This window comes from Trichechus manatus, unplaced genomic scaffold, assembly GCF_000243295.1.
Source record: "Trichechus manatus latirostris isolate Lorelei unplaced genomic scaffold, TriManLat1.0 scaffold00005, whole genome shotgun sequence".
Classification (NCBI taxonomy): Eukaryota; Metazoa; Chordata; class Mammalia; order Sirenia; family Trichechidae; genus Trichechus; species Trichechus manatus.
The window spans coordinates 32,113,927-32,135,301 of NW_004443941.1; the positions used below are offsets into that span (position 1 = coordinate 32,113,927).

The following is a 21,375-nucleotide window of genomic DNA, read 5'->3' on the forward strand; positions in this document are numbered from 1 at the left end:
CTTTCCCTCTTCTACCCTGTACTATTGGTTACCAAGTCCTTGTCATGATTTCTCACTTGGTTTATTAAAACAGCTCTTCAAGATCTGTTCATGTTTGCTTCACCTGTTATATTTATTGCCCTGGCCCTCTCCCTCTGTAGATCTCAGCTATATTGAATTACCTGAATTTCCCATTATGATTCATGTTTGTTCAAGTCTTTATGCTTTTAAGGATGCAACATCCACTGAATACTCTTCCTTCCTACTGCCTGTTTACTCCTTTGATAAGTCTTAGCTCACTTATCATTCCTTCTAGGGAGTCTTTTCTAATCTTCCTAATCTTGGTCAGGTCTCCCTGCTATAAGAGCAATTAGAGCTTAGCCTGTGATTCCTTGATGTTAGGAACTTTGCCTTTCCAGTGAACTCAACACAGTAAAACCAAAAACCAAATCCATTGCCATCTTAATAATCTCAGTAAAGTTATCACGGTTACTTTTTTCTATTTAATGTTTTGTCTGTCATCCTACTATGAGTTCCATAAAGAAAGAGACTCAGTTTTACTCATTTTTGTACACTTGGGATCTAATACAATGCCTGGCACATAGCAAAAGTTCAATAAGTACCCATTAAATAAGTGGATTAAAAAATACAGCCCCATATTCTTATGAGAATCAAATTCTGGAACTGTGAACAGGGATACAGGAAGCAAAGAAGAAAAAAAAGGTTTTTACATGTATAATTGGCTAATATACATATAATTGGCCCATATAATTACCTCCTAAGACTGGGCCAAATTGCCCAGCAATGATGCCCTCTCTTGGATCCCTAAATATTTCATGATGCTCATTGCCCTTCTGTGATACCTCCCTTTGTTTTACCTTTTAGATTTCAGTTTGAGGGACAAGTAACCTGTGAACTTACCTTGTACTGAGAGTTCACATTCTTTAGAATTGTGTATTAACTTGTCATTATGAAGTGAACACATATTTATTGAAGACCTACTGTGTTGAGGCAGAAGAAAAGCCTGACGATCTGCTTCCATAAAGATCACAGCCAAGAAAACCCTATGATGCATTTCTACTCTCTAACACATGGGATCACCATTAGTCAGAATTGACTCGATGGCAGTGGGTTTGGTTTTTGGTTTTAGTGTGTTGAGGCCCTTAGAAATGCAAAGTTCCTTACCTCAAGGAGTTAAAGCCTAACAAGGAGCTGACATGGTTCACAACTAATTGCCAGCTGAGAAGAATGAACACCTAGTATAAAGAAGCATCATCACAGAAAAGGAAAGAGCTTGAGAACATCTCAATCTGAGTCTCAGTTCTTATTTAATTTCACAGAGGGAGTGGCCAGCATTTACTTCTCTTTTATGTGACTCCACTTCCTCATCTGCAAGGTATGTAAAGTTATAAAACCAAAAACCAATTGCCATCAAGTTGATTCCAACTCATGGTGACCCCATGTTTTGCAGAATAGAACTGCTCTACAGGGTTTTCATGGCTGTGACCTTTCAGAAGCAGATACCCAGGCCTTTCTTCCAAGACACCTCTAGGTGGGTTCCAACTGCCAACCATTTGATTAGTAATTGCATGCTTAACCATTTGCACCAGCCAGGGACTCTGAGTAAAGTCATAAGATAATATTAAAAATAAAATGTAGATTATTATTAGAGGACTGATAATAAGAACTTGCATAAATTTTAACTAATATTAAAAACCTTATAATAATAGCTACCACTTACTGTGCTATCACTAGATGCCAAGTGGTATGAATTTTACATTCACGATTTCATTTAATTCCTACAATAACCAGTGCAGCATTATTATCTCCATTATACAGATGAAGAAATAATGGTTCATACAGAATAAGTGACTCCTCCAGTGTCACACAGCTAGAGAGTAGGAGATAGAATCCAATCTCAGATTTGTATCACCCAAATGTCAGGGCTACTAACAAATAAACTATACTGCCTACTTTTTAACTACCATATAAATGTAGTTTATGTACTCAGTCTTTCATATTTAAGCACTAGGATAAAGGAGAGTACATGCTGTAGGTGAAAATCGCCAATTAACTAAAATGTCTAAATTTTCCCATCTGTAAAATGAATGACTTGGATCACATTAAATGAGACATTGCATTTCAACCTTTCTGCAAAGTATTAAAAAATATTAACTATCATTATTGTTATTTGACTGCTGATAAGTTCCCTTCTCCATCAACATTCTATAATTCTGTGACATTTATACACATAAAATTTTGTCAATTTTTCTGGAATTTATAACAGAAAATACAGTCATACCTCATTTTATTGTGCTTCACAGATATTGCGTAGTTTACAAATTGAAGGTTTGTGGCAACCTTGCATCAAGCAAGTCTATCAGTGCTATTTTTCCAACAGCACATACTCACTTTGTGTCTCTATGTCACATTTTGGTAATTTTCACAATATTTCAAACATTTTCATTATTATTATATCTGTTACAGTGATCTGTGATCAGTGATCTTTGATGTTACTATTGTAATTGTTTTGTAGCACCATGAACTGCACCCATATAAGACATCAAACTTAATCAGTAAATCAATGTGTTCTTACTGCGCCATTGACTGGCCATTCCACCATCTCTCTCCCTCTCCTCAGGCCTCCCTTTTCCCTGAGAAAAAACAATATTGAAATTAGGCCCTACAAATCAGGTCAGTTAATAACCCTACAATGGCCTCTAAGTGTTAAAATGAAAGAGAGAGTCGCACATCTCTCATTTTAAATCAAAAGCTAGAAATGGTTAAGCTTAATGAGAAAGGCATGTTCAAAGCCAAGATTGGTGGAAAACCAGGCTTCTTGTGCTAGTTAGCCAAATTGTGAATGCAAAGGAAAAGTTCTTGAAGGAAATTAAAAGTGCTACTTCTGTGAACACACATATGATAAGAAAGAGAAACAGACTTATTGATGATATAGAGAAAGTTTTAATGGTCTGGATAGAAGATCAAACCAGCCACAACATTTCCTTAAGCCAAAGCCTAATCCAGAGCAAGGTCTTAACTCTCTTCAATTCTGTGAAGGCTGAGAGAGGTGAGGATGCTGCAGAAGAAAAGTTTGAAGCTAGCTGAGCTTGGTTCATGAGGTTTAAGGAAAGAAGCTCTCTCCAGAATATATAAGGGCAAGGTGAGGCAGCAAGTGCTGATGTAGAAGCTACTGCAAGTTATCAAGAAGATGTAGCTAAGATAATTGATAAGGGTGACTACACTAAACAATAAATTTTCAATGTAGACAAAACAGCCTTGTACTGGAAGACGATACCATCTAGCACTTTCATAACTAGAGAGGAGGAATCAATGCCTGGCTTCAAAGCTTCAAAGAACAGGCTGACTCTGTTGTTAGGGGCTAATGTAGTTGATGACTTTAAGTTAAAGCCAACACTCATTTACCATTCTGAAAATCCTCGGCCCCTTAAGAATTATGGTATATCTACTCTGACTGTGCTTTATAAATGAAACAATAAAGCCTAGAAGATAGCACATATGTTTACAACATGCTTTACTGAATATTTTAAGCCCACTGTTGAGACCTACAGCTCAGAAAAAAAGATTCCTTTCCAAATGTTGCTGCTCATTAACAATGCACCTGGTCATCCAAGAGTTCTGATGGGGATGTAAAAGGAGATTAATGTTGTTTTCATGCCTACTAACACAACATGAATCAAGGAGTAATTTCTACTTTCAAGTCTTATTATTTAAGGAATACATTTTGTAAAGCTATAGCTGCCATAGATAGTGATTCTTTTGATGGATCTGGGCAAAGTAAATTGAAAACCTTCTGGAAAGGATTCACCATTCTAGATGCCATTAAGAACATTCATGATTCATGGGAGAAGGTCAAAATATCAACATTAACAGGAGTTTGAAAGAAGTTGACCCAACCTTCATGGATAACTTTGAGGGGTTCATGACTTCAATGGGGGAACTAACCCCCAGATGTAGTGGAAATAGCAAGAGAACTGAATTAGAAGTTGAACCTGAAGATGTGACTGAATTGCTGCAATTTCCTGATAAAACTTTAATGGATGAAGAGTTGCTTCTTATGGATGAGCAAAGAAAGTGATTTATTGAGATGGAATCTCTTCCTGGTGAAGGTGCTATGAACATTGTTGAAATGACAACAAAGGATTTAGAATATTACTTAAACTTAGTTTATAAAGCATTGGTAGGGTTTGAGAGGATTGACTCCAATTTTGAAAGAAGTTCTACTGTGGGTAAAATGCTATCAAATAGCAACATATGCTATAGAGAAATCTTTCATGAGAGGAAGAGTCAATCAATGCGGCAAACTTCATTGTTGTCTTATTTTAAGAAATTGTCACAGCCACCCCAGCCTTCAGCAAACACCATACTGATCAGTCAGCAGCCACCACCATCAAGACAAGACCCTCCACCAGGAGAAAGATTACAACTCTTTGAAGGCTCAGATGATGGTTAGCTTTTTTTTTTAGCAATAAACTTTTTTAATTAAGGTATGTACATTTTTTTAGACATAATGTTATTGCACATTTAATGGACTACAGTATAACATAAACATAACTTTTATATATGCACTGGGAAACTAAAAAATTCTTGTGACTTGCTTTATTGTTATATTTGCTTTATTGCAGTGGTCTGAATCCTAACCTGCAATATCTTCCAAGGTATGCCTCTACAAACTTATAAGCTGGACACTTCCTGTACGTTCTCAGTTGATTGATGGAAGCCCTAGAGGCAGAGATGATTCTCTGGGGGATCTAAGGAACTTCTATTCAGAGAGTCCACACCAATTACCCAGGAATCTTGCTATCATTTTTCAAAGGATGGGGATTTGTTTCCAACTCTTCTAAATAGCCCAGGCTGGAAATTCATTGTCCAGCTAATTAAGAGAAGAAAATGTTCATGTATTTTCAGTGCTACAGAAAGGGTAATTTCACATTTCATTTATTTGGTGGGAGAAGGCTGTGAATGGGTCTGGTGAAACCATCTTATTCCAAGATGACTAAATTACTTTGGAAAACACCATCTTCAAAATACTCATTTACTGTGAGCTGGTGGCCACCACTGTTCTTCTTGTGTAATAAGTTCAGCCGTGCATTGCAACAAAGCAGGCAGAGGTAAACAAGCACTGTTTTTCACTTGGAAAGCAAGGTAAACAAGAAGCCAAGAATCCAAGGAGTAAGGCAAAATTTTAGGATCTGATAGGCATTAAAACATTTCAAAATCTATCTCGAAGTACAGTGCAGTTAGTAATAGGATAATATCCATACCCTTATAAGGAAGACCAGTTAATACAACTATTATTCAAGTTTACGCACCAACCACTAAGGCTAAAGATGAAGAAAATTGAAGTGTTTTTTTTTAATTGTACTTTAGATGAAGGTGTACAGAATAAATAGTTTTTCATTAAACAGTTAGTACACATATTGCTTTATGACAATGGTTAACAACTCCATGACATGTCAGCACTGTCCCTTCTCAACCTTGGGTTCCCTATTACCAGCTTTCCTGTCCTCTCCTGCCTTCTAGTCCTTGTCTCTGGACTGTTGTGCCCCATTCATCTTGTTTTATTTTATGAAGCTGTCTAATCTTTGGCTGAAGGGTGAACCTTGGGAGGGACTTCCTTACTGAACTAAGAGGGTGTCTGGGGGCCATACTCTCGGGGTTTCTCCAGTCTCTGTCAGACTAGTAAGTCTGGTCTTTTTTGTGAGTTAAAGTTTTGTTCTACATTTTTCTCCAGCCCTGTCCAGGACCCTCTGTTGTGATCCCTGTCAGAGCAGTCAGTGGTGGTAGCCGGGCACCATCTAGTTGTACTGTACTCAGTGTGGTGGAGGCTGTGGTAGTTGTGGTCCATTAGTCCTTTGGAATAATCTTTCCCTCCTATCTTGTTTGAAGACTTTTTTTTTTAATTGTACTTTAGATGAAGGTTTACAGAACAAACTCACTTCTCATTAAACAATTAGTACACGTATTGTCTTGTGACATTGGTTACCAACTCAAGGACATGTCTCTTCCTTCTGGACCTTTGGTTTCCAATCACCAGCTTTCCTGTCCCCTCCTTCCTTCTAGTCCTTGCCCCTGGGCTGGTGTGCCCATTTAGTCATGTTATGTTTTATGGGCCTGTCTAATCTTTGGCTGAAGGGTGAACCTCAAGAGTGACTTCATTACTGAGCTAAAAGGGTGTCCGGGGGCATACTCTTGGGGTTTCTCCAGTCTCTGTCAGGCCTGTAAGTCTGATCTTTTTTTGTGAATTACAATTTTGTTCTACATTTTTCCAGGACCCTCTATTGTGATCCCTGTCAGAGCAGTCAGTGGTGGTAGCTGGGCACCACCTCGTTGTGCTGGACTCAGCCTGGTGGAGGCAGTGGTATTCATGGTCCATTAGTCCTTTGGACTAATCTTCCCCTGGCATCTTTGGTTTTCTTCATTCTCCCTTGCTCCAGATGGGGTGAGACCAGTGGAGTATCTTAGACGGCCACTCATAAACTTCTAAGACCCCAGACACTACTCATCAAAGTAGAATTTAGAACATTTTCTTTATAAACTATGTTATGCCAATTGAGCTTGATGTCCCCCAAGACCATGGTCCCCACAACCCTCAGCACGGTAATTCGGTCCCTCAGGGAGTTTGGATGTATCTATGGAGCTTTCATGACCTTGCCTTGGACAAGTTGTGCTGGCTTCCCCAGTATCGTTTACTATCTTACCCTTCACCAAAGTTACCACTTATCTATTGCCTATTTAGCGTTTTTCCATCCCTACCCCGTGTAACCATCAAAGATTGTTTCTTTTTGTGTGCAAACATTTCATGAGTTTTTATAGTAGTGGTCTCATACAATATTTGTCCTTTTGTGATTGACTTATTTAACTCAGCATAATGTCCTCTAGATTCATACATGTTGTGAGATGCTTCCCAGATTCATCATTGTTTTTTATCATTGCGTAGTACTCCATTGTGTGTATACACCATGGTTTGTTTGTCCACTCTTCTGTTGATGGGCATCTAGGTTGTTTCCATCTTTTTGCTATTGTGAACAATGCTGCAATGAATATGGGTGTGCATAAGTCTATTTGTGAGACGGCTCTTATTTCTGCAGGATATATTCCTACGAGTGGCATTGCTGGATCATATGGTAAGAAATTGAAGACTTTTATCAACTTCTCCAGTCTGAAATTGATCAAACACACAATCAGGATGCATTAATAATTGCTAGTGATTGGAATGTGAAAGTTAGAAACAAAGAAGAAGGATAGGTAGTTGGAAAATATGGTCTTGGTGATAGAGGCAATGCTGGAGATTGCATGACAGAATTTTGCAAGACCAATGACTTCTTCATTGCAAATACCTTTTTTCAACAAAATAAATGGCAACTATACAAGTGGACCTTGCCAGGTGGAATACACAGGTATAAATTCGACTACACCTGTGGAAAGAGACAATGGAAAATCTCAATATCATTATGAGAACAAGGCCATTGGCTGACTGTGGAACAAACCATCAATTGCTCATATGCAAGTTCAAGTTGAAACTGAAGAAAATTAAAACAGATCCAAGAGAGCCAAAGTAGGATCTTGAGTCTATTCCACCTGAATTTAAAACCATCAAGAATAGATTTGACACATTGAACACTAATGACAGAAGACCAGACAAGTTGTGGAATGACATTGAGGACATCATACATGAAGAAAGCAAGAGGTCTTTAAATAGACAGCAAAGAAAAAAAAAAAAGACCAAGTAGATGTCAGAAGAGACTCTGAGATTTGCTCTTGAATGTCCGGTAGCTAAAGCAAATGGAAGAAATGATGAAGTAAGAGAACTGAACAGCAGATTTCAAAGGGCAGCTCAAGAAGACAAAATAAAGTATTATAATGACATGTGCAAAACTGGAGTTTAAAACCAAAAGGGAAGAACATGCTCAGCATTTCTGAAGCTGAAAAAGTGAAGAAAAAATTCAAGCCTCAGTTGAAATATTGAAGGATTCTACAAGAAAGTGTTTAAAACACAGGAAGCATCAAAAGCAGATGGAAGGAATACACAGCCACTGTACCAAAAAGAACTGGTTAGCGTTCAACCATTTCAGGAGAGAGGGTATGATCAGGAACCGATGGTACTGAAGGAAGAGGTTCAAGTTGCACTGAAGGCATTGGTGAAAAACAAGACCAATTGAGATGTTTCAACAAATGGATGCAGCGCTGGAAGTACTCATTCATCTAGGCCAAGAAATTTGGAAGACAGCTACCTGGCCAATCAACTGGAAGAGATGCATATTTATGCTTATCCCAAAGAAACATCCAACTGAATGCAGAAATTATTGAACAGTATCAATAATATCACACACAATCAAATTTTACTGAAGATCATTCAAAAGCGGCTGCAGCAGCACATAGACGAGACCACCAGAAATTCAGACAAGGACATGGAATGAGAGATATCACTGCTGACAGTAAATGGATCCTGGCTAAAAGCAGAGAATACCAGAAAGATGTTTATCTGTATTTTATTGACTATTCAAAGGCATTCGACTGCATGGATCATAACAAATTATGGATAACATTGTGAAGAATGGGAGTTCCAGAACACTTAATTGTGCTCATGAGGAACGTGTACGTAGACCAAGAGGCAGTTCTCTTTCAAACAGAACAAGGGAATACTGCATGGTTTAAAGTCAGGAAAGGTGTGCGTCAGGGCTGTATGCTTTCACCATACTTATTTAATCTGTATACTGAGCAAATAATCTGAGATGCTGGAGTATATGAAGAAGAATGCAGCATCAGGATTAGAGGAAGACTCATTAACAACCTGTATTATGCAAGAAGACACAACCTTGCTTGCTGAAATTGAAGAGGACTTGAAGCACTTACTGATGAAGATCAAAGACCACAGCCTTCAGTATGGATTGTACCTCAACATAAAGAAAACAAAAATCCTTACAACCGGATCAATAAGCAACATCATGACAAATGGAGAAAATATTGAAGCTGTCAAGGATTTCATTTCACTTTGATTCACGATCAACATCCATGGAAGCATCAGTCAAGAAATAAAAGGAACACGGAAGTGACTCCGAACAGGAAGAGGATGAAAACATAACTGTCCGCGACGCTGAGCCAAACCGGAGCCGCAGCCACCATGAACAGCAAAGGTCAATATCCAACGCAGCCAACCTACCCAGTGCAGCCTCCTGGGAATCCAGTGTACCCTCAGACCTTGCATCTTCCTCAGGCTCCACCCTATACTGATGCTCCACCCGCCTACTCTGAGCTCTATCGTCCGAGCTTTGTGTACCCAGGGGCTGCACAGTCCCCACCATGTCAGCTGCATTTCCTGGCGCCTCACTGTATCTTTCCATGGCACAGTCTGTAGCTGCTGGGCCTTTAGGTTCCACAATCCCCATGGCTTATTATCCAGTTGGTCCCATCTATCCACCTGGTTCTACAGTGCTGGTGGAAGGAGGATATGATGCAGGTGCCAGATTTGGAGCTGGGGCCACTGCTGGCAACATCCCTCCTCCACCCCGTTTGTCCTCCCAATGCTGCTCAGCTCACAGTCATGCAGGGAGCCAACGTCCTCGTAACTCAGCGGAAGGGAAACTTATTCATGGGTGGCTCAGATGGTGGCTATACCATCTGGTGAGGAGCCAAGGCCACCTCTGTGCCGGGAAAGACATCACATACCTTCAGCACTTCTCACAAGGTAACTGCTTTAGTCATATTAACCTGAAGTTGCAGTTTACTCACACGTTGTTGGGGTGTCTTTCCGGTGCCCCAACTTTCAGGCACTTTTCAAACTTAATAAGGAACCATGTAATGGTAGCAGTACCTCCCTAAAGCATTTTGAGGTAGGGGAGGTAGCCATTCATAAAATGAATGTGGGTGAAGCAGCCCTAAGGATCTTCCTTTAATTCCGCCGGAGTAATGCTGTACCATACTGGTCTTTGCTGTTAGTAATAAAATATCAAATTAGGTTTGGAGGGAACTTTGATTTTCTTAAGAATTAAAGTTGCCAAATTATTCTGATTGGTCTTTAATCTCCTTTAAATCTTTGATTTATATTACTTGTTATAAATGAAACGCATTAGTTGTCTGCCTTTTCTTTCCATCCTCTGCCCCACGTCCCACACCCAGCCCTAGTCTTCCATTCCTTCCCACCAATCTCCGTTGAATCTATGGTGCAGGACAGAAAGCCAGTCAGACTAACTTTCTTGTCTCCTTGCACTTCTCCCCATTTGTCATCTTTTAAATAGTCGTTCACAAGGATCCTCTGAAACCCCCTCTGTGCTCCAAGCACAGACCCCATTACTTCTGCTTTTGCATCTCCTCAGACAAAAATGGAGGGTGCCATGTAGATAATTTTTTTGGCGGTGGGGGGGGGGGCAGGGGGAGACCCTTCTCATAGGTTGCCTCTGCATAGAAGAACCTAACCCGAATTTGCTTTGCTGCCAGAAAAACAGTGAGCTCATGTTTGAACAAAGGATATTAATGCAAACTGTACTGTAAACAAGTTTGTTTAAAATATGAGGGGTGAGAAGAAGGATGCATTTCAAAAGCCTGGTGACTTTAGAGCCAAATTAAGGGGAGTTTTCAGATTAAAAAAAATAGATTACAATTTATCGTCAGAGTGTCTGATGCAGCCACTCATGGCTCCCAAGAATTCCTTAGCTGGGTTAATGGGGTCACATTGTGAATGTCTCGCTACAAAACAACTTGAGTCCAGTGAAGTCTCATTAGGGTGAAGAATATTTCAGGGATCCTTAATATTTTGATTTTTGTTTTCTGAAATTAGATTTTATTTTATCTTATAATTTCAGTTCATCTAAATTTGTGTTCTGTACATGTGATGTTTGACTGTACCACTGACTGTTATGGAAGTTCAGCATTGTATGTCTTTCTCTACACTGCGGTGCACTTAACTTGTGGATTTTTTTGTACTAAAAATGTAGAATAAAGACTATTTTGAAGATTTGAATAAAATGATGAAGTTGCATTAAAAAAAAAAAAGAAAAGGATGCATTGCATTGGGCAAGTCTGCTGCAAAAGGCCTCTTTAAAGTGTTAAAAAGCAAAGATATCACCTTGGAGACTAAGGTGCACCTGACCCAAGCCATGGTGTTTTCAACTGCGTCATATGCATGTGAAAGCTAGACAATGAATAAAGAAGACAGAAGAAGAATTGATGCCTTTGAATTATGGTGTTGGAAAAGAATATTGAATATGCCGTGGATTGCCAAAAGAATGAACAAATCTGTCTTGGAAGAAATACAGCCAGAATGCTCCTTAGAAGCAAGTATAGCAAAACTACGTCTTACATACCTTGGACATTGTCATGGATTGAATTGTGTCCCCCCAAAATATCTGTCAACTTGAGTTCGTCATGATTCCCAGTATTTTATGATTGTCTACCATTTTGTCATCTGATGTGATTTCTCTATGTGTTGTAAATCCTATCACTATGATGTAACGAGATGGATTAGTGGCAGTTATATTGATGAGATCTACAAGATTAGATAGTGTTTAAGCCAAACTCTTTTGAGATATAAAAGAGAGAAGTGAGCAGAGAGACATGGGGACTGTGTACCACCAAGAAAGCAGCACCGGGAGCAGAGCATGTCCTGTGGATCTGAGGTTCCTGCACTGAGATGCTCCCAGACCAAAGGAAGACTTATGACAAGGACCTTCCTCCAGAACCGACAGAGAGAGAAAGCCTTCCCCTGAAGCCGGCGCCCTGAATTTGGACTTCTAGCCTACTGGACTGTGAGAGAATAAACTTCTCTTTGTTGAAGTCATCCACTTGTGGTATTTCTGTTATAGCAGCACTAGATGACTAAGACAGACATGTTATCAGGAGAGACCAGTCCCTGGAGAAGGACATCATGCTTGGTAAAGTAGAGGGTCAGCTAAAAAGAGGAAGACCCTCAATGAGATGGATTGACACAGTGCCTGCAACAAAGGCTGAAGCACAACAATGATTGTGAGGATGGCACAGGACCTGGCAGTGTTTCGTTCTGTTGTACATAAGGTCGCTGTGAGTCAGAACTGACTGGACAGCACCTACCAACAACAACAAGCATTAAAATCTGGGACATCCAGATGAGTCAGAAAAGACAGGAGTGAAAATATCGTGCAAGTCTACTTCTAAGCATAAGCCTAGTTAATTCTTGCAACTTTGGGAGGATAGGTATGGTTAACCCAGTTTACAGGTGAAGAAAATGAGCTTTAGAGAATTCAAGTTACTTGTCAGAGATTACAAAATTAGTAAGAGACTCAGGGGAAGGGAGACAGATAATTAAAAGAAGACAAATACCATGTTATATTTTAAGAAGGATTTAAACAAAGTGGTATGAGGGAGTAATTCGGGTGAGGGTGACTTTAGCTAGATAGGGTGTATATTAGTTACCACTAACTTAGCAGCTTCCTTGGAAACCCTGTGGGGTGGTACTATTCTGTCGTATAGGGTCGCTATGAGTCAGAATTGACTCAAAGGCAACGTGTTTGGTTTGATTTAACTTAGCAGCTTAAAAGAACACACATTTACTATAGTACAGTTTCTTTTAGTCAGAAGTCTAGTGTGGCTTATTAGGGTCCTCTGCTTAGGGTCTAGTGTAGAAACTGTCAAGGTGTCAACTGGGCTACATTCTCAACTGTAGGCTTGACTGGGGAAGCATCCACTTCCAAGCTCACTTAGGTTTTTAGGCAGAATTCATAGCCTTACAGCTGTAGGACTGAGGGCCCAGGCTTCTTACTGGCTGTTGATGGGAGGCAGCCCTCAGCTCCAAGGAACTGCTTCCAATTCCTTGACATGTGAGCTTTCCCAATATGGCTGCTGATTGCATCATGTCAGCAGAGAGAGTCTCTAACAAAATAAGAGTCTTATATAATGTGACATAATCAGGGGAGTCACATCCCTTTGCCATATTCTGTTGGTTAGAAGCAAGTCACAGGTCTGCCCACACTCAGGAGGGGATGACACAAAGGTATGAACACAGTAGGCAAGGGTCAGACAGGCCACCTCAGAGTCCATCTACCACAAGTTGTAAGGAGGGCTCTATGGAAGAGGTGAGGTCTGGGTGACTTGGAGGAACCAGACATTGGGACATCCTGGATCTTAGGAAGGGCATTACAGATGGAGGAAACTGCACATACAAAGAACCTGAGGCAGGAAACACCTTGGTCATATGGACCAATATAAGGGAGTCCTGTAGGGCTGGTGTGTAGGAGAGCAGGTAGGAAAGGGTATAAGGCGAGCAAGGTGAAATTAGAGAATGAAGCAGAAACAGATCATTCACGTGGGTTGCTACATAAGTGCCACAAAGTCTTAATAAGAAATTGAGGTTTTATTCTAGGTTTATTTTTATTCTTTCATTCAGTCAGCATGTACTACCGTTGTCCACTATGGCCAAGGCACTATGTTTGGTGCTGAGTGAGTTTATGGCCATGAGCGCTATTGAAATAAATTTAAATAAAACAACTTTTGCCATTTCTGTGTTTACCCCAGGGCCTAGGCGGGATGGACGTGTCCAAATCTACAATTGTAAAACCCAGAGGGCTATAAGCTACATCCAAATGAAACCCAGTGAAAATGAATACAGCACAACTCAACACTACTTGGCTAAATGCTCAGTAAATGTGTGGGGCTTTTTTTTTTTTTTTAACTTGTTTAACAGCGTTTCAAATGACTTCAGTATTCTGAGAAAGAACAGGAACAAGAATCTTCCCCAACATCTTTTTCTCACTCGTCTTGGAACTGTCCCTCAATTTGCCACCCGATGCATATACAGGATGCTCTGAATGGGCTGCAGTATGAAAATCCCAGCAATGCCTTTTGTTTATTATTCAGGTTTAAAGCTCTTCAGCATTTTGCTACAGCATTGACATAAAGAAGAACTTCACTAGTACTTTTGCTAGTCATACTTTGAGTCTGCTTCCCATGAAAGACAGAGGAGTATTAAGTCTGTTTGTTAGTCATTGACAAGAGGAGAAAGTGTCCACATTCAGCCTAAACTGCAGGATATCCATCTCCCCAGAGTGTGGGTGTGTGGGTAACAAGCTCACATGAAATGTGGACTCGAGTCCACTGTGAATGGTGAAGTTTGGAAATGAAAACCTGATCCCTAAAATAAAAGAGACACTTGTATTTATATAATATTCACAGCTTATATAGCATGTTTAAAAGGTCCCTGGGTTGCACAAACCATTTGCACTCATCTACAGATAGAAAGGTTGGCAGTTCAAACCCTCCCAGTGGCACCACGGAAGAAAATCTTGGCAATCTGCTTCCATAAAGATTACAGCAAACAAGCCCCTATGAAGCAGTTCTACTCTGTAACACATGGAGTCAACATGAGTTAAAATCGACTTGGCAGCAACAGGTTTTTTGTTTTTGTAGAACTTTTATATATATTAATTTATTTAACACTTAACAATCTTTGAGAAAGGTAATATGATTATCCCCATTTACAGATGAACAAGCAGAAGTTACATGGCTTTCCCAAAGTAACATAGGTCATAAATGCTGCATTAGAATTTGGTTGTGCTGACTCCTCAACATGACTCTCCTTCAACTTTATCAGCTGGCATAGTCATTGTTAAAAAGCAGACGTCTGTCTAATTTCCCTGTGGAAACAGTAGTTTTGTTCAGAAAAGTTGATGAAAGACACCTACTAGCCAAGAGCTTTGCTGGGCAAAAAGGATACAAAGATGCACATGACACAGTATACTCACATGTTTATGCAAACACATAACACACACACACATGTACAGACACACAAACACACACACAAATCATTTACCTAACTTGATCTTATAAAATTGACAGAATTGACCCAAAGATTTAGTTTCAAAATTCAGTCTAATAGTTTAGCATAGTCTTAATCTAAGCAAAATGTTTTACCCTAAGCAGAGTCCACAGATATGCATAAAACTGACACATTAAGCACCTTAAGAGAAAAAAAATTTCTGTTGTTGGTTGGCCCGTACACGGCCAAATCATAAAAAAGATAATTGTTTGACTCATTCATTTTATTTATGTATTTGTCATTTTCTTCCAGGCAGTGTTGAGATTAGGCAGAAAATAGTGAAGTGTGTTCTGTGGTTGCACCATCACTAGGATTAACTTTCACCTTTTGTTCTTCTCGAGTTTTGCTGATTTCACCATTGGAATCAAACCTTGAGATAACAGAGTTTCTACAAATGCTGGCTCTCCCGGAACTGTCACCTCTTCTCAGAAGCTGTAAAATGTTACTACATAAACTTGATTTATACTAAGTTGCAGGTAAAAAATTGAAACAGCCATTTACATATACTCATATTGTTTATGAAGTTGCAACATCCTAAATACATTGGTGTAAAATTCCAAGATAATTTAGAAATTTAAATCTGAAGTTTGTTTTCCAGGGTAATTCAGATTTAAAATTCTAAGATAATTTAGAAATTTAAATCTGAAGTTTGTTTCCCAGGATAATCTAGAATTAAATTTTAAATTAAACTAGATTTAAATTTCTAAATTACCTTAGAATTTTACACCAATGTATCTAGAGTGTTGCAACTTCATAAACAATCTGAGCATATGTAAAAGTTGTTTCAATTTTTTACCTTCAGCTTAGTATAAATCAAGTTTATATGGTAGCATGTTACAGCTTCTGAGAAGAGGTGACAATTCTGTGAGTAACTGAAGCCCTCAAGGTCTTATATATCTGTGCAGCTGAGAAGCTCAGAAACTCCATAAGATATCTACTTAGGAATATCTACTGTAATATTGACTCTTTTCTTATTACCCTCAGGTCATTCAATAATTTAATTATTTGAATGGTACGTCAAAGAATGTCAAATCTTCAAGGCAATGATTTTCATTCTTAAAAAAAAATTCATTCTAAAGAATATTGTTTAGACAAAACAGATTTAGAAAGGGAATTTAGGCTTTTAAAAATATCACTGCATTGATTTTCTTCACATTTCCTTTTTACAAAAATAAACTCTCTCTAGAGGAAATCTGGTGTGGTGTTGAAAATTGAAGGGAGAGACCCTCGAATTTGAGATTAGATTGTACCTGAGATCTAACCACAAACATTATGAACTTGCTCAGTCTCTTTATCTGTAACATTTGGATAATACCCACCATAGGATTTTTATGAGAATTAGATAGCAAGTAAGTATTGTTTATGACTGGCACCACAGTTTAAAAAAGCCATAATTATAGCAGTTCTTGATAGCTAAATAGAGCTAGAAAGAGAGCCTGCCTCTACAGATGGAGCTCCATCTAGCCAACTGCAGTGTTATCCGCAACTCCCATCTTGGCAATTTCTGTGACTTTCTCATACCTGGCTTAACTACATCCATGGCTTGATTCCTCTTTCTCTGCCTACCATGATTCCTGATAGCCTCTCCCACCATTACTCACCCTTCTCCCATCTCCCACTACTCGCCCAGAAGATCTCCTGTTCCTAGCCTCACAGTGCTCACTTAGAAAGCCCTCTGCTGCTCCCATCAGTCTTTGTGAGGCAATGCCCACAGCCTCAGGAGGAAGTTCTCTCCCTCCCAATAATCCATGAACATCTGATAGAATTTCACCCATTGGGTTCTAGTAAAAAGAAAATTAATCAGAACTTTACAGTAGCAGAATAAAGAGAACCTGTTGCCCTGCTGGCACAGTGGTTAAGAGCTCGGCTGCTAACCAAAAATTTGGCAGTTCAAATTCACCAGCTGCTTCTTGGAAACCCAATGGGGCAGTTCTACTCTGTCCTATAGGGTCGCTACGGGTTGGAATCTACTTGACGGCAATGTTTGTTTGTTTTTTTTTTTTAAATTGTCTTTTATGATCTTTTTGATGAGTCACTTGTGCCACATAGGTTCGCCAGAGTCAGAATCAACTCAACCGCAATGGGTTTTTTTTTTTTTTTAGTTTTCTGTGCCATATTATTCTCCAGTATGTTTTTCTCCACGTAGTAACAGGATGTGGTCAAGAGAATCCTAGTTCATCCAAACTCTTTAAATGCAAAGAGGAAAGGACTTTTGATGAATCCCAAGAACAGGTTCTAGAATAGTCTTGTGACTAAGTAAAATAACGGCAAGGTGGAACACTGTGAAGCCTGTTGCACTTGGTAGTTCAGTTCTCTACAAAGCAGAGACAGAGAGCAGAGAGAGCAAGTGAGAGAAAGAGTAGAACAATTATTAAGAACATGGGCTTTGAAGTCAAACAGATCTGAGTTTGATCTTGGTAACCGCAACTTTGTACAAGATACTGAAACTGTAAACTGGAGTTTCCTGTCGAAAAGGGTGATAATAATAATACTTACTTCTTCGTAGAATTATTAAATGAGGTAATGTATTGCATGACCCTGAACATAGTGCCTAGGAGACAACACTATTTTTTTAATGGTCTTCAGGAAATTTTATCTGGCTTATATAAAATTTGATGAGTGGGTAGATATTATAGAAATTTATGATTACACCAAGTAAGACCTATTAGATATTGCTGTATTTAGAAGCTATAGTGTCTGAGCAAAGAACAAATAAATCTGAAATATGTTTTGAGATATTACAACCTTATTATATTCTATTTGAATTTTAATCTTGTTATTCATTTAAAACACTATGATAAGGTAATGAAAAGCCCTTCATATAACAAACAGTATGATCTTTTTTACTGTGATCATATCAGAATTCCTGGCTTCTTTAAAAGATGAACCAATCTTGAGACAGATGTTTTGTGTGAGTGCTTATTATGTTTACATATAGCTTAGTTAGAAAGCATCAGAGCCAGGAAATCACTGTGAGTAAGCAGGATGGCAAGGTTTATATCATTAATGTAGCGATTAGAGAAGCCCTGGAAGCAGAGTGGTTATTAACAGCTAGACTGCTAATCAAAAGATCGGCAGTTCGAATCCACCAGCTGCTCCTTGGAAACACTATGGGTCAGTTCTACTCAGCCCTATAGGGTCGCTATGAGTCGGAATTGATTGGACAGCAACAGGGTTTTCAGGGTAGTGATTAGGGCCACACCAACAGAATTGTGAGAGGAACTGGCTGTAGTTACGTGCTTCAAATCATTTTCCATCATGCTTCTGTCCCATTTTGCCAAATTTACTCACCTTTTTACCATATCCATGCCAGATGATTTAAAAAAAAGTTTTGAATGGAGCGGCCACCCACATCTAGTGCATCCCTCAAAATATTTACAGGCCTGCTCTCCTCCTCTCTTCTTCTTTCTGGCTTCCATACTCTTAGCTCGTCATTGGGACTCAAATCCCAGTCACTGGGCAATCTTGTATTTCCTTCTCATGACTTTTCTTCTAGCACTTGTGCTTTAACTTTTCTACTTGGTTTTTAACTTGTTTTAATCCCTAGGGTCCCAGGCCCTAGGACTCCATTGTCACTGGAAACCAGCTGGTCTACCACTCCTTCTTCCTTCAAATGGCTGAAAAAAAAGCCTGGGACACAGACAAATGAAAAGAAGTTCTAACTATAATAATAGCTATAAAATAGTTGTTATTTACTGAACTACTATGTGATATGTGTGTTACTAATAGGAATTATTCCATTTAATGTAGGTGCTTGCATGGCGCAAATGGTTTGTGTTTGACTACTAACTAAAAAGATGATGGTTCTAACTCATCCAGCTGCACTGCTACTATAAAGAAAATATTATGGAGCAGTTCTACTCTGTAACACGTGGGATCGCCATGAGTTGGAATCCACTCAATAACAGTGGATTTGGGCTTTTGTTGTTGTTGTTGTTGAAAATAGGCTGGGAAAGACAAAGTGATTTCTTTGTGGCCAAAGATAAGGGATCTGAACCCAGGACTCTGTAGCTCTAAAGCCCCATCCCTTGAGTGATGCCATACTTATCCCTTGAAGACATTCTGATCTAGAAGATTTTGTGCCATTCATCTCTATATAAATGGCCAATGAGATTAGAATCATATTCTGTATCACTTAAAAATCACAATATGGTAAATTCCAGGTCCTGACCTTAGATTTAAAGATGGTTTTAAACTTCAGTCAACTAACACTGCATTCTCTAACATCATTAGGGGAGTGGTAGGCATAAAGAGGAAGAGTTATCTGTATTTACTTTTTCCTTTTCTAGTATTAATTCTCAGGTGCTGCTTACTGAAAACTTTGACAAAGATGGCAGAAATTACCCATTTTCTGCCTTTCTGCCTGTCTTGCACAGGGTATACCAAAAAGGGAAAGTTTCAGAACTGTTCATAGAGAGTACGCCAAAAAAATAAAAATAAAAAGTTGCCATTGAGTTGATTCCGACTCATGACAACCCCACATGTGTCAGAGTGAAACTGTGAGCCATAGGGTTTTCAATGGCTGATTTGTCTAAAGTAGATAGCCAGACCTTTCTTCCAAGGTAGCTCTGGGTGGACTCAAACCTCCAACTTTTTGGCTAGCAGCCAAGTTCAATAACCATTTGCACAACCCAGGGACTCCTATGGGTAAACCCCTCACAGATATCAAGAGCAAGTTCTCTGAGAAGCTAGAAACTGATGAAGGAGATGTCCTAATATATACTCCTCTTTGTAGCATGATCTACGTAGTTATTCAAGGGTAAATTGAAATATAAAAAGCAGCTGCTGAGATAGGGATTTATTGATACTATATGCAGTCACTTTACACACTACATTAATTTGCTTGATGATACAATGAAGTGATATAATCATCTCCATTTTTTAGATGCGGGAAACTAAACCTCAAAGGAATTAAGTAATGTGTAAGAACCTTGCAACAAATAAGAATGTGTATTCAAACTGAGATCTGGCTGATTCCAAAGGCCATCCTGCTTCTACTCAGTAACACACTATTATTCTGATTCCTGCTCATCCATTTAAACATGCCTGTCCACTTTGTGAGGATGAGGAAGCATCACAGGATAAGCTACCCATTAAGGAAATGCCCATTGACTCTTACCACTCATTTACAACAGCAGCTTGACCAGACAACTTCTTTTAAAGGCCAGACAAGATGCCCTGTGCTAAGCTCTCATCAGCAATAAATATTCATTATAAAGCAAAAGGTATAGAATGTTTTAGTTGGAAGGAATCTCCTGCTTTTTTAAGACAAATGCCTTTATTTATGAAAAGTAAGTTCCCAGCTACATGAAATGACGTGTCCAAGCTCATTCACCATGTTAGAAGCTCAGCAGAGACCGTTAACTTAAGCCTCCTGACTCTCCCTCCACACTGCATTCATTGATGGACATTTGGCAAAACTCTAGGGGAGAGAGTAAGGTTCCAATGGTCTGTGGAACATTATCATCACTCTCGAGGACTTTACAATCCCCACATACCTGAAAAAATAAGACAAAAATATAATATGATATGTTGCAAATGAATTAAGAATAAAATGCCTAAGAAGGGATGGAGAAAATAATTTAGAACTTACTAGTTTTCACAAAGGAGAATCAAAACTTTAGTAGTAGTGCTTTGTATCCATCTTTACACTGGGAAAGCAAGTAAAACACATGATATTTGCAAAGCAGAGACTTCTGAATATATCCCTTCAACATGGAAATAGTTATCGTGTTGCAGCAATTGCCTTTCCACAGATACTTCTATTAAGCATAATACTTTATGCTGAATAGAAGTTGTAACAATGATAATAATAACGAACACTTTGCTGTTCCTCTTTCTCTTGCCTCACAAAGTATTTTTGTTCTAAAAAAAATTATACAGAAATAAACTAACTCTTCTTAAAAATTGGCAGAGTTTCATAACGAAAAGACCACTAGGCTGGGGGTCAAAAGCCCAGGCTGTAAACATGGCTGTGTGAATATCTCTACAATGTTGGGAAAGTCACTAATACAACTCTGCACCTCCTTCCTCATGTATAAGCTATGGTGGTTGAATTAAAGTTCTTTATGATGTCTTTGGTTCTAAAATCCTAGGATTCTATGAAATAATATAAGCTCCTCTCTGTGGAAAAGGAAGTTGTCTTAGTTATCTAGTGCTGCTATAACAGAAATACCACAAGTGGATGGTTTTAATGAAGAGAAATTTATTTCCTCATAGTCAAAGTAGGCTAAAAGTCCAAATTCAGGGCATCAGCTCTGGGGGAAGGCTTTTTCTCTTTGTCGGCCTTCTTCTCTTAGGTGTTCCCCCGGACTAGGAGCTTCTCTGCAGAGGGACCCCGGTCCAAAGGACACGCTCTGCTCCTGGCACTGCTTTCTTGATGGTATGAGGTCCCCAACTCTCTGCTTGTCTTCCCTTTCCTTTTATGTCTTGAGAGATAAAAGGTGGTACAGGCCACACCCCAGGGAAACTCCCTTTACATTGAATCAGGGATGTGACCTGGGTAAAGGTGGTGTTACAATCCCACCGTAATCCTCTTTAACATAAAATCACAATCAAAAATGGAGGCCAACCACACTATTCTGGGAATC

General features: G+C 39.1%; 1 pseudogene; it reads left to right on the forward strand.

Moving 5' to 3' along the window:
• Window positions 1–9,115: 9,115 nt before the first annotated feature.
• On the forward strand, window positions 9,116–9,628 carry LOC105756510 (DAZ-associated protein 2-like; annotated as a pseudogene).
• Window positions 9,629–21,375: the final 11,747 nt, after the last annotated feature.